This window comes from Schistocerca americana, chromosome 4, assembly GCF_021461395.2.
Source record: "Schistocerca americana isolate TAMUIC-IGC-003095 chromosome 4, iqSchAmer2.1, whole genome shotgun sequence".
NCBI classification, from domain to species: Eukaryota; Metazoa; Arthropoda; class Insecta; order Orthoptera; family Acrididae; genus Schistocerca; species Schistocerca americana.
Genome location: NC_060122.1, coordinates 400,568,138 through 400,581,288, shown reverse-complemented (window position 1 = coordinate 400,581,288; position 13,151 = coordinate 400,568,138). Strand labels below are relative to the sequence as shown.

At 45.0% G+C, this 13,151-nt stretch overlaps 1 protein-coding gene across 2 annotated transcripts in view; it reads right to left on the bottom strand.

Moving 5' to 3' along the window:
* LOC124612616 (facilitated trehalose transporter Tret1-like) overlaps positions 1-13,151 on the bottom strand; it is a 492,469-nt gene that overhangs the window by 138,201 nt on the left and 341,117 nt on the right. The gene's annotated exons all lie outside the window — the stretch shown is intronic.

Below are 13,151 nucleotides of genomic sequence, written 5' to 3'. Positions count from 1 at the left end.
CTGATTTAATAACAGTTAATTTACATGTACACTCGCGAAAGACGGATGGATGAACACGTCCACAATAATGGAAGAAAAACTGCAACACCAAGAAGGAGTTGTGCAACATAAACGAAAGTTGGTAGGCGTGTTTGTACATCTGAAAGATGATATGTATCAAAATTTCGCGCCAGTCGCATGAGTCTCTCTAGTAGCGCCACTATGAGGATGCAAGTCAGGTTTGCTTTAAATACACGCTCCAACGGCCGTGAGCATTAGTTAGCTTTGAAACTGGACGTGGCGAGTCGATGTTATTCAAGAATGCCATTCAGGCAACAAAGTCGGTTTATCAACACCTCACTGAGTTCGGACAGATCATGTAATAGAGGTACGAGATGCTGGTTCTTCTTCTGCGATGCTGCACAAAGACTTGGCAGGAATGTAGCAACTTTACAGGATTGCTGGCAGTGGTGATCACGAGAATATCCAGTCGCATGAAGACCAAGATTCGAACTACTACGTAGCACTGCCGAGGGGCAGATCATTATGTTGGCGTATGGCTCTTTCGCATCGTACTGTATCTGTAGCAGTAATTTGAGCAGTAGTTGGCACAACAGTGACACAGCGAACTGGTAGAAATTGGTTCTTCAAGAACAGCACGAATCAGACGCCCTGTACCGTGCATTCCACTGACCCCACACTACCGCCGTTTGCAGTTTCAGTGGTGTCAAGCAAGAATTCGTTGGAGGGGAGGGTGGAGGTCTAATATGCTCTCTGATGAAAGCTGGTTCTGCCTCTGTGCCAATGATGGCCGCATGTTGGTTAGAAAGAAGGTACTTGAGGAACTACAACCAACCTGTACGAGTGCTAGGCACTCTGGACTTAGATCTGCAGTTAAGGTTTGAGGTATGATAGCAGGAGGACGTCCGTGGATACTCTACGCAGCCTGGTGATTCGACCTGTTGTGCTGCCATTCATGAACAGCATTCCAGGGGGTGTTTTCCAACAGGATAACTCTCGCCCACATATCGCTGCAGTAACTCAAAATGCTCTCCTGAGTGTCGACATGTTGCCTTGGCCTGGTAGATCACCAGATCTGTCCCATATGGAGCACATGGACGACAACTCCAGCGTTATTCACAAACAGAATTAAGTGCCCCTGTATTGAGCGAACAAGCGAAACAAGCATATGTCTCCATCCCACAAACTGACATCCGGCATCTGTAAAACACAATGCATACACGTTTGCAAGCTTACATTAAAAAATTCTGGGGTTGCACGTGTCATTTACTTACCAGCATTTCACATTTTCAATGGCTTATCTCGCGCTTACATTAACGTGTGCTCTTCCAGTGCTAATCACTTAAATACACTGATCAGAGAGACCATTATGACCACCGACCCAATATCGATATAAACCCTTCTAGGCGATAGCAGCGTCACCTGGTGAGCAATGACTGCTAGTCAGACACACGCAAGGTGCATGTAATATCAGTGAACGTGCTGTCCCTGCGTAGAACGGGGATCGCATGCGATCTACCTGACTTCGACCGAGGGCAGATTGTAATGGTTCGGAGGCTCGTCACAAGCGTTTCGGAAAATGCACGACTTAGTTGTTCGAGGAATGCTGTGGTGAGTGTCTTCAACACGTGGCGAATCAGAGATGCAACAACGCTCAGACGTCGTGGGGTTAGCGGCCACCCCTCACTACAGATGTCAGAAGTCGTAGACTGGGCAGACTGACAAAATAGGACAGGCGGGAAACTGTGGCGGAATTATCATCAGACATTAATGCTAGGCAGAGTACAAGTGTGTCCGAACACACAGTGCACCGAACACTCCCAACGATGGGCCTCCACAGCCGACGACCCATGCGTGTGCCAATATTAATCCCACGATATCGGCAACTACGACTGAAATGAACACTTGACCATCGGCACTGGACGTTGGCACAGCGGCAGAGCGTTCATTGTCTGATGAATCCTGATGCCTTCTTCATCATGGCGATGGTAGGGCGCGAATTCGTCGGCTTCCAGGCGAACAGCTCCTTGACACCTGTGCTGCGGAGTGGTGACAAGCCAGTGGCTGCTCCATTATGCTCTGAGGAACATTCCCGTGGGCATTCATGGGTCCAGTGGATCTCGTGCAAGGCACCATGACAGCCAAGGAGTATCGTACACTGGTTTCCAGACCATGTACACCCCTTCATGACGATCATGCCTCGCGACGGTAGTGGCATTTTTCAATAAGATAGTACATGTTACAAGGAGAGGGGTGTGACGGAGTGGTTTTTAGGAACACAGTGGTGAGTTCCAATCGATGTGCTGGCCCCCAACTCGCCAGACCTTAACCCGATCGAACACATCTGGAACGTGATTGAACGTGGTGCCAGAGCTCGTCGCCCGCTCCGTGGAATTTACGGGAATTAGGTAGCTTGTGTGTGCAGATGAGGTACCACCTCCTTCCAGCGACCTACCAAGACCTCATCGCATCCAAGCCTTGAAGCATCGCTGTTGTTATCCGTGACAAAGGTGGACATACCGGCTATGAGGTGGACGGTCATAATGTTCTGACTGATCAGTGAATGTTACCTAGACAAAAGTATTCCCGAAATTTCATTAATCTGCATAAATTATTTTTGTGTTGAGATTTTTTCCCGTCAATGTATTTATCCGACATAAAAACGCTATATCTGTATTGGGGCATTGATGAACGTTAATCAGTTCAACGATTCGAAGCTGCTTTTTCCGGAGAGTACTGAGACCGCCTGTTGACTAGTAAAGTGCTGACCCTATGACAATGGTACTCGCGAGATCTCGGGAAAAACAATATGTTTATTTGACTCATTTTGGAAAGTCCGTGCTCTGAATTTCCTGAGTAAAGCTCTCCATGATTCACGTGGTATCTCTAGTATCGTCCTGCACAGCAGTCTGTTGAGCGTTTCCGCGAAACTCTCATGTTGGCTAAACAAATCCGTGCGAATGTTTTTGGTTTCTCCTTAATTTAATTTGATAAAGGTCCCACACTCACAAGCGGCTGATAGTGAAGAAATTTAGTCGAATAATGTTGGGGAGAAGAGAAGTTTGTGGCACAACTTGACTAGAAAAAGGGATCGGTTGGTAGGACATGTCCTGAGGCATCAAGGGATCACCAATTTAGTACTGGAGGGCAGTGAGGAGGGTAAAAATCGTAGAGGGAGACCAAGAGATGAATACACTAAGCAGATTCAGAAGGATGTAGGTTGCAGTGTGGGCGTTGACAGACCCTCGGAGCGTGAAATGAGCTTCGTCGGTCCACAACACGTTACTCAACCAATCGTCATCTTTCGCCATCTTTTGAAACGCCCACACCGCAAATGCCCTCCGCTTCACTAAATCGCCAGGTAACAGTTCATGATGCCAATGGATTTTGTACGGATAGCATCGGAGGGTACGCCAAAGTGCCAACCAAACAGTAGCGTATGGAATGCCGTTGCGACGTGCGACTGCACGAGCGCTGACTTCCCCGTGCATAGACGAACCCGCTACAGTCTCCATTTCTTCCTGAACTGTCTCAGCAGCATTACCCCTTGTGGTCGGTCAGCCACAACGGGGTCTATCGTCTAAACAACCCATGGCTTCGAACTTCGAAATCATTCTCGCCACAGCTGCATTTGTCAACGGACCTTTACCCGTTCAAATCCCCTTCCTATGGCCATAGGATCATAGCGCTGAACTAGCACATTCCTCATTCTGATAATACAGATTCACTAAAAGCGGCGTTTCAGGTAACGTCAACATGCTGCGACTGCTTGCGCATCTGATTCTCTCTCTTTTTTTTTTTTTTTTTTTACTTTATTGTTATTTGAAACCTGTACAACTCAGGTAGGCTGGCAGCGGCACACTACGCCGCTCTTCAGCCATAGCGTTTTACAAGAGTATAAAACACGGTGAATGACAATGAACAAAGTGACGGGCAAAAGAGAGAGGTCACAGAGACATAAAAAACACGGAGTCGTTCACATGTGACGAGAACAACACTGAAAACACGTTGGCACGGCGCACAAAACACTGATGAGTCCGACGGCACAAGTGAACGTAGGAGTGGGACGGCGGACACCAAAAACACTATACGACGTCACATACACGAGACACAAAAGGCGACGATCTCCGGCGCGCGAATGTTCACTATACGTGTGCGAGTCCGGGGACCTGCCAAGAGAGGAGGAGGAGGAAGGGGAGTGGGAGAGCGAGAGGGGAGAGCAGAGATGCCACGGGCAGGGGAGGTAGGGGGGAGGGAGGAAGGGGGAGAGGAAGCCCGGGGGAAGAGGGGGAAGGGAGGGGACAGGGAGATGGAAAAAGAAGGGAAGAGAAGAGAAGGGAGGGAGGGTGCCGAAAGGAAAGGACACGGGAAGTGGGGGGCGGGGCAGGGTCAAAGTTGATAGGAGGGGTAGATGGAGGGGACGAGGACATCATCAGGGAGAGGGAGCTGGCGGAAGCCACCTTGGGAGAGGGTATGGAGGGTGGAGAGATGGAGACCGGGTGGGACGTGGGAATACAGGCGCGGCAGCGGGCGGGGGTGGGAGAGGATCGGGGAAATGAGTGGGTGAGGAGGATCAAGTTTACGTGAGGTGTACAGGATACGTATCCTTTCAAGGAAAAGGAGGAGGTGGGGGAAGGGGATGAGATCATACAGGATCCGCGTGGGGGAGGGGAGACGGATGCGATAGGCAAGGCGGAGAGCATGGCGTTCAAGGATTTGGAGGGATTTATAGAAGGTAGGGGGGGGCGGAGATCCAGGCTGGATGGGCGTAACAAAGGATAGGGCGGATGAGGGATTTATAGGTGTGGAGGATTGTGGAGGGGTCCAGACCCCACGTGCGGCCGGAAAGGAGCTTGAGGAGACGGAGTCGGGAACGTGCCTTGGCTTGGATTGTCTGGAGATGGGGAGTCCAGGAGAGGCGACGGTTGAGGGTGACGCCAAGGTACTTAAGGGTGGGAGTGAGGGCGATAGGACGGCCATAGACGGTGAGATAGAAATCAAGGAGGCGGAAGGAAGGGGTGGTTTTGCCTACAATGAGCGCCTGGGTTTTGGAGGGATTGACCTTGAGCAACCACTGGTTGCACCAAGCGGTGAACCGGTCAAGATGGGATTGGAGAAGGCGTTGGGAGCGTTGCAGGGTGGGGGCAAGGGCGAGGAAGGCGGTGTCATCGGCAAACTGGAGGAGGTGGACGGGGGGCGACGGCGGCGGCATGTCCGCCGTGTACAAAAGGTACAGAAGGGGGGAGAGGACGGAGCCTTGGGGCACACCGGCGGAGGGGAAAAAGGTGTAGGAATCGGTGTTATGGATGGTGACATAGGAAGGACGGCGGGAGAGAAAGGAACCGATCAGACGGACGTAGTTAATGGGAAGGGCAAAGGTTTGGAGCTTGAAGAGGAGGATTCTCTCTCTCATTACAGCTCCTTTTATACACGGTTGTCATGCGCAGTCACTGACGTTTTGCTGTCCAGCGCCATCCGTCGGACATTTTGTGAACTTTGTTTTTAGGTTCTAATAATACCTCATCTCATTCCAAGCATGTGTGTCAATTTGTACCTCTCTATCTACATTATTCCGTGGTTTATTAAGTTTTCAAATTTATACTGACTTTTTGATCACCCGGTACATTATAGATGTTTGAGACTTGAAAAGGTCTCTGTAACCTTCTAGTTTCATTTGGTTGATAATCTGACAGTGAAATGGAAATGTAAAGAAACAACCACAGCTAAACTAAGACCAGACAGTCCTCGTGAATTGACAGGCAGGGACAGCTCAGCTTTTCAGAGGGCGATTGTAAAAAATCGCATGGAATCAGGAGAAGGAATCACTCCTGAGTTCCAAAGTGCTGAGGAGTAGGGCGAGCACAATGACTGTGCCTAGGGAGTTAAAAAAAATGGGGTACAACGATGGAGCAGCTCCACCCACCGACAATTTACCATGTCATAAAGCAGCATCTGTGAGGCAATGTTTTGTGACAACAAGATTTCGGTGGCCGAGCGGTTCCAGCCGCTTCAGTCCGGAACCGCGCGACTGCTACGATCGCAGGTTCGAATCCTTCCTCTGGCATGGATGTGTGTGATGTCCTTAGGTTAGTTAGGTTTAAGTAGTTCTAAGTTCTAGGGGACTGATGACCACAGATTTAAGTCCCATAGTGCTGAGAGCCATTTGAACCATTTGACAACAAGATTCCTAAAACTGACTGGATGCCCAGAGTTAAAAAAAAATGGTTCAGATGGCTCTAAGCACTATGGGACTTAACATCTGAGGTGATCAGTCCCCTATACTTAGAACTACTTAAATCCAACTAACCTAAGAACATCACACACATTCATGCCCGAGGCAGGATTCGAATCTGCGACCGTAGCAGCAGCGCGGTTCCGGACTGAAGTGCCCAGAACCGCTCGGGCACAGCGGCCGGCTTACCCAGAGTTCCTACCCGAAAATCCATGGAACACCAGCGTGCAACTACCTCTGTGATTCCGGCTGTTGAGGAAGAAATGGGCTGCCATTCCTCCACAGACATATAGAAACGTCGTTGAAAGTGTCCCCAGTAGATTTCGAACCATCATAAAGACATTAACGTCCACAAATAGGTGTCCGGATGTTTTTGATCAAATAGTGGACCCCCAGTTAATACGAATATTTCTTATTTTTTTCTTTGGTGGATGATGATTATTCGTCTGACTCTGTTATTTAGCCCCAATTTGTAAGGGCTGCAAACATCTTGTTTAACCTTACAGTCGCTTTCTCTTAGTATTCCACTGCCAGAAAGCTATTCTAATTTTTCATTAATCTCTCTACCGTTATGAAGCACAATGTCAGATTTGCTCAAATAAACCTGATAAACTGATTAAAGACAGAAATCAAAGTATTGGTGATATAGTTTTAATAAGTCGAAGTACCTCCAAGCAGCGACGGAATACTCCATAACTGTTACTGTACTGAATTATTTTGATACATGAGTAGCTTGACCGAGCGGAATATGTGACATGGAGAGCCGTGCATTCTGGAACAATTTGAAGTGTCTTGATCTTAGGCTGTTTGTTTGCCTCATTGTGTTATTAATAAAGAAACTAAATTTCATGAATAAATCTGCGATCATTATGGATATTTGTGAATAGAATCATCCAGATTTTTTTATCTATAACGTACATTCGGCTACTTCAATCATCAGATCAAAACTTGGAACAAGTAAAACAACGTCCTGTGTTGGTATCAATACAACTTACCCCTATCTATTCATTTTACATTTCTACAATACGGTCACCAAAAGGTCGCATGTGTCGTTCCACATTTCACTTGTCCCGTGTAAACTAATAGTTGTATTTCCATTCTTCCGGTCCGGTGTGCCACAGAAAATCCTGCTGCCCTCTTTGCAAGATACATGCTTTGCCTGTTACGGCTTCTCTAGTGTTTAGACGTGTAACATTTTCTTGGTTTCCATTCATTTCGTCACCCTGGTAAAGAATGGGTCGCCTCACAGGAAGATAAACCACTGTGCTCACTCGATAGAGCGATGCAGTTTATCTATAAATGTCTGGAACGACAATGGTGCAATTTGGGACTATTTGAATCCCAGTATTCCCTTGACGTTGCTGATTACCATTACTTTTATTCTTCCTCCTAAGAGGTAAATAATATCTACCGTAAGACGCTAGACTTCTACGCTTTTGATTTACCTAGGTTACATGATAAGACCCACTCCGCTAACTCTGGAACACATCACGGACTTATTCTCTCTCTCTCTCTTTTTTTGCGAAGATACTTTCTGCCTGGCCGGACTACAGAGAAGAAATTAAAAGTAACAACGAAGTTACAAGTTTCTGCATGTAGTATCAATAGAAATTTAACATTTGTTGATTTTGTTAGTGTAAGAAAAACTACGGCGATTCTGTCATATTTAAAAGATAAGTGGACACTGAACAGGAGCTGTAAGAAAAGTTACGCAATGTGATACCAGTTGGATCAGGGCCATGGGAAAGAGAAGGGGGAACAAGATGCCAGCGTTTCTTTTCTGTTGATGCATTCAAAGGACGTTTGACAAAGAAGCGACAAGGTAAACTGCCGTGTTTGACAAAGGCGCTTTGTGAAGACCGGACGGGGCGTAAAAATTCTTGCGAAATGAGTAAATTTCCGTCCAGGTCTCTAGTGATACTCAACTATGATGAGAGTCTCGCTTTATGTGAAGCATAGTTGTTGGGGACTCCCACAAGACAATAACGTCGAATTTAATGGCTTACCGTCCAGAATGCTATCGGTTCCTGTGGCGTAACAACTCTGTATACGAAGGGATAAGCAAAGAATTATCGGAGTTATATGTTGTACGATGGGAAATTACGTAGTGTTTGTGGTGCGAAAAACCATTTGGTTGGAGAACAATTCCTTTATTTATTCTTGAATACATAGTTTCTCAAGAAGTCTGTTGAGAACTGCAATAAGGCAGCATGTAACAGTCTTTCAAAATCCGTTCTTTATTTGTCTGGCCATCGTGTCCGAAGTTAGTGTACGCATTTATTTATTTGTTTCGGTACTGTGTGTGTCTATTTACTCGTGGACATAAACGTGTGAGAGAACTATAGCGGTGCATATATCAAACAAACAGCAGCAGGGGTATGACTTTAGAGAATAAAATGAAAAGAGTGATGAGCAAACATATTTTAATAGTTGCATAAGGTTTGTTTATATTCCCTCCGAGCGGGTTGGGGCATGCAGTATTTTCGTTGTACCTTCCACTCCCTCGAAGAACACCAGTTAAAAAAAAAAAAAACTAGATTGAGTCCTGCATTTGGAACGAGGACTTCTCTCTGAAATAGTCAGAGTGCCCTTCAGTCTCGAAGTCTGTCCTTCCAACAGTATTTCATATGAAAAAATGAAAGATGCTGGGAGATCGTGGTGCTTCATTTGAAATGATTTAAGTAATACAAAAGGTGCTTGTTAAGTTATTAAGAGGATGTGTATGGAGTAAAAAAAAATCCTAAAATTAGAACTTTACTGTTACTATTTTACTTTATTCGGTCACTGACAAACACCATCAGTACGAATAAAACTTGAAAGCGTTAGATTAAAAAATCTATTTGGTTGCTCTATTTGGACCCTGCCTTTCGAGAATGCGATTGTAGTATCTTATTCCTTGCCGTACTACACTCGGCATTTCGCACATAGTGATCGCTTTGTGAATCATATGAATGAAATTTCCATGTCGAGCTTTAATATGAAAGTTCCCGAAATTTAAAATATGCCCGCAAACGGTTACGAGTACGCTACAATACCGCTAGGTGTATGCACGTACAGACATTTTGAATTACTGTGGTAAGTGGCTGTAAGCACAATTATTTGGTTAGTTGTCGGTAACCATAAGCGATTGCCGTGTTTCCATGAATTATTGGTTTTTTCATGGCTACACTCAAAGAACAATGTGTGTAAGAACTTAATTTAAATTTGGGAAAACCGCTGCAGAAACGCCCTAAATGTATGAGCAACGTTTTGGAGACAATTCTTAACGTCAAGTACAGACTTGGGTCCCGTACGAGCATATCGAAAACTGACGGACACCGACTGATGATGATGTCCGTTCCAGTTGGCTGTCAACTGATATCACACCAGAAAATGTTCGGAAAATGACGGATCAGATTCTGCGAGATCGCAGACAGACCATCGTAAATCCTTCAACACCTTGGCAGTCAGTTCTGGTACATATGAATGCATGCTGTCAGAAGAATTGAACATGAGAGGAAGGACTGCGGCTAAGTTCGCGCAATATCTGCTTCGTAATAATCAGGATCAACGTCGCATGAGGTCTGCAGGGGACGTAAACAGCTGCCTCGAAGCGATCCAAACTTTTTTTTCAAAGGTTGTCACTCGTGACGAAAGCTGGTTTTATGGCTGTGTCTCTGAAGTTAAGCAGCAATCTTCGCGATGGAAGAATCATTGTTGGCCTCGACCGAAAAAAAGATTCGACAACTCTCAAGAGCAACGTTAAGTCTATGGTGGCCTGCTTTTTTTATGTTAACGGAATCATTCATGAAGAGATCGTCCCTTCTGGACAGAGAATTAATAAATAGATCCATCGTAATGTTGTAAGACGTTAGAGCGAGAAAATGTCCACAGAAGCGTCATAAAAACGACTGGGTACTCCAACATGACAATGCACAACGGTCTGCAGTTTATATTATTCAGGAATTTTTGACTGAACATGAGATAGTGGTTCCCCGCCTGCAGCACTCGCCTGACTTAGCTCCGCGTGTCTTCCTCCTCTTCCACGAGATGAAAATCAAGTTCGTGGGGCGAAGTTTTGATACAGTAGAGGAGATTCAAGAGGAATCGCAGAGGGTACAAAACACCCTAAAATCGAAACACTTTAGCATGCACTTCAAAAATGTGTAAAACTTTGGAATCGATGTATTCGCTCCCTGGAGGGCTAGCTAGTTATGGCGCAGAATAAGATTTAGGCAAGGCATCATCCGTGTTACTAACCGATTCGTGGTTCTTGGTACACAGTCCCACTTGAGGGTTGCCTATCTAACGGCTTCCAGGGGTAACAGGAAATTGATATTCGATGTTTCATATAATTAGTGGCCGAATTTAAAAATACAATATGGGGCCAACATCTACTCATTAAGACGTATAATCTTATGGTGAAAGTTTACCACAGCAAATCAAGAATTACTTATGGACTCTATGTACCCATGTTGAGGCAGCATAGCTCACTACCCGCAAATTACCCCGGCTACACTTATCCAGAATTTGAACGCTAGTGGAGTTCCAATGAACTTCAAACGTAATTTAAAATTTTCATGAAACTTTTTCTCACTGAAAACCCCACAAAATGATGAAATGACAAAAGCTCATCTCTTACTACATTTTAACTGTTCTTGCAGTATAACTTCAGCATAAAGGACGTTTTAATTTATTACTTCTTTACTACTAAATATGTTTGCAGACGGCATACACGTATACCACTAAATGTACCTGAAAAACTGTATCATTGTACGACATATAGTTCAGGAGATATGACGTTGTTTATATTGAGATACGTGAAAAACCAGCTTTGTTTACAATGGGACTCAAATTACCCAGACTACACTTATCCAGGATTCATAATTAGCGACTTCCGGCAGACTTTAAGCGTAATTTCACGCCTCTGCTAAAGTTTTTCGCGTTTGCGTGACTAACGTCAAAAATATTTAACACATTAACTCAGTTGTAAAGTACGCATACGTTTGAAACTGTTTCAGACATGGGAATTCTATTCTTTAAAGACTCGAGAGTTAAATAACATATCCAGGCACCATTGGCTACCATTTCGTATTACATACCTCTTTTCCGATCTTCTGGTAATAGAAATCACTCGAGGAATTTCTTTCGCAGGAAACGATACGCTGACGAATAGTGCAGCGTGAATGAATGAGTGCGTGAACATCCGAGAGCGTATCGTTGCTGCCGCGGCAAGTAGCTGCTCTTGGCCGAAGCTGTCAGTTGGAACGTGTCCAGATGAAGGCCCAATTGCTAAATGGCCACGAGGCAACCTAATTGTTTGATAGCTCCGCTGATGTGCCGGCTAGACCGTCCCGCCCCAAGGTGCCAGTTGTCAGACATCCTGGACAGCCTACTTGCTCTGTCTGTCTGCACTCTGCCTCTCACGATCCACACACTTTTACTCAAACCAAGTTGAAATTTGGAAAGCGTAGCAACCTTCTGCTTTTCTTACAGAAAACCACATCCTTGGGCAAGAGATCATGAAAACTGAGGAAGCTATCTGTGACTTCCAGGAATGCGAAATATGCTGACAAAATTTTAATTCAGACCTCCAAAACGTCAAACACCTTTCGACAGCTAAGATCGCATAAGTATTTTTTTTTAAATTTAAGACATCCGGTTTCAACAGACAATGCTGTCATCTTCAAGTCTTAAAATCTTTTTGTCGTAAAGCATGTTCATTTTACGCTGACCTTACGCACAAGATGTCAAGTGGATAAAATAGCACATTATAAAAGGTTTGCCATCGCTAAAAATATGTGCTATTTTTATGCCGAATTACGTTTTTTGTGCTGTCATTCCACGACTTGAGGCCAGTGCCGAGATGGATCCTTCTAAAGGACAAGACCGACTTCCTACAATGTAAAACGTGAAATTATGCTTCATCTTCAATTACCGCGTCGAAGACGGGAAGCTAAAATCTAATGTCCCTTCCTATTGGGAGTCTGAGGGTGGAAACATATTCCTCATATTTGTTCGGTTTTATATAGCTGCCGATAAACAGCAATTCCAATAAGAAGAATGTTCAGCTCAAGATGAATTGCTTCAAGACCAAAATGCCAAAGAATTCACGAAGAGATCGTAGACAGCCGTTTTCATAGAAAGCACCAGGGTGTCAAGGTGCAGCTTTTGCTCCATGTGATGAGGCAGAGTTGTTTGGCTGTTAGTAAGTGCACACAAGCGACCGAATCTCTTGTAGCCTCTCTCTGGATGGTAAAGCGTTCTGGTAACTGGCATTAGTTGGACCGCCTGTACAAATCCGTAATCTACGAATCATGAAGGAATAAGATATCCTTGACGGCAAGTACCAAGATGATGTGTTTTGTTAACATTTTTGTTATATAGATGTAGGTATTAGATGGGCTTCCAAGGGCAGTGCAATTGCGAGGCTATACAGAAAGTGTCTGCGAGTGGTTGTTACAGTTTGACGTCGAACATAGGTGGTGGGCACATTAACGTGACTGGGCCGTATAAATCTGTGTGGCAGACAGCTTTATCGCACGGTAAAGACTTATTGTTCGGTTTGCTGGCAAGGAGCGAGAAGTTGATTCGCGGTATCGAAGATTTTGGGTTTGAAATGCATATCTCTAATTACAGATGCACTTCAACTCGACATATTCAGAAAACAGCTATTGAACCACTCATTCAGTGATAGAATGACTTGCACATTCTACCGTAAAGATCGCCACCTAACCACACAGAGTGGAAAGAAGAAGCTTCTGCTCACTGCAGTGGATTTGCTCCAATTGTTGAATCTGGAATCTGATCCTTCTTCATTTTTTTTCAGTTTGTGTTTTTTTTCCAAGAAAGTCCACCCAACTCGTGTATTTTCGCACCCAAATGACGTTGCGGATAGTAAAAGATAAGCATTACCTTTTTATTGGTAGCCAAATGTGTT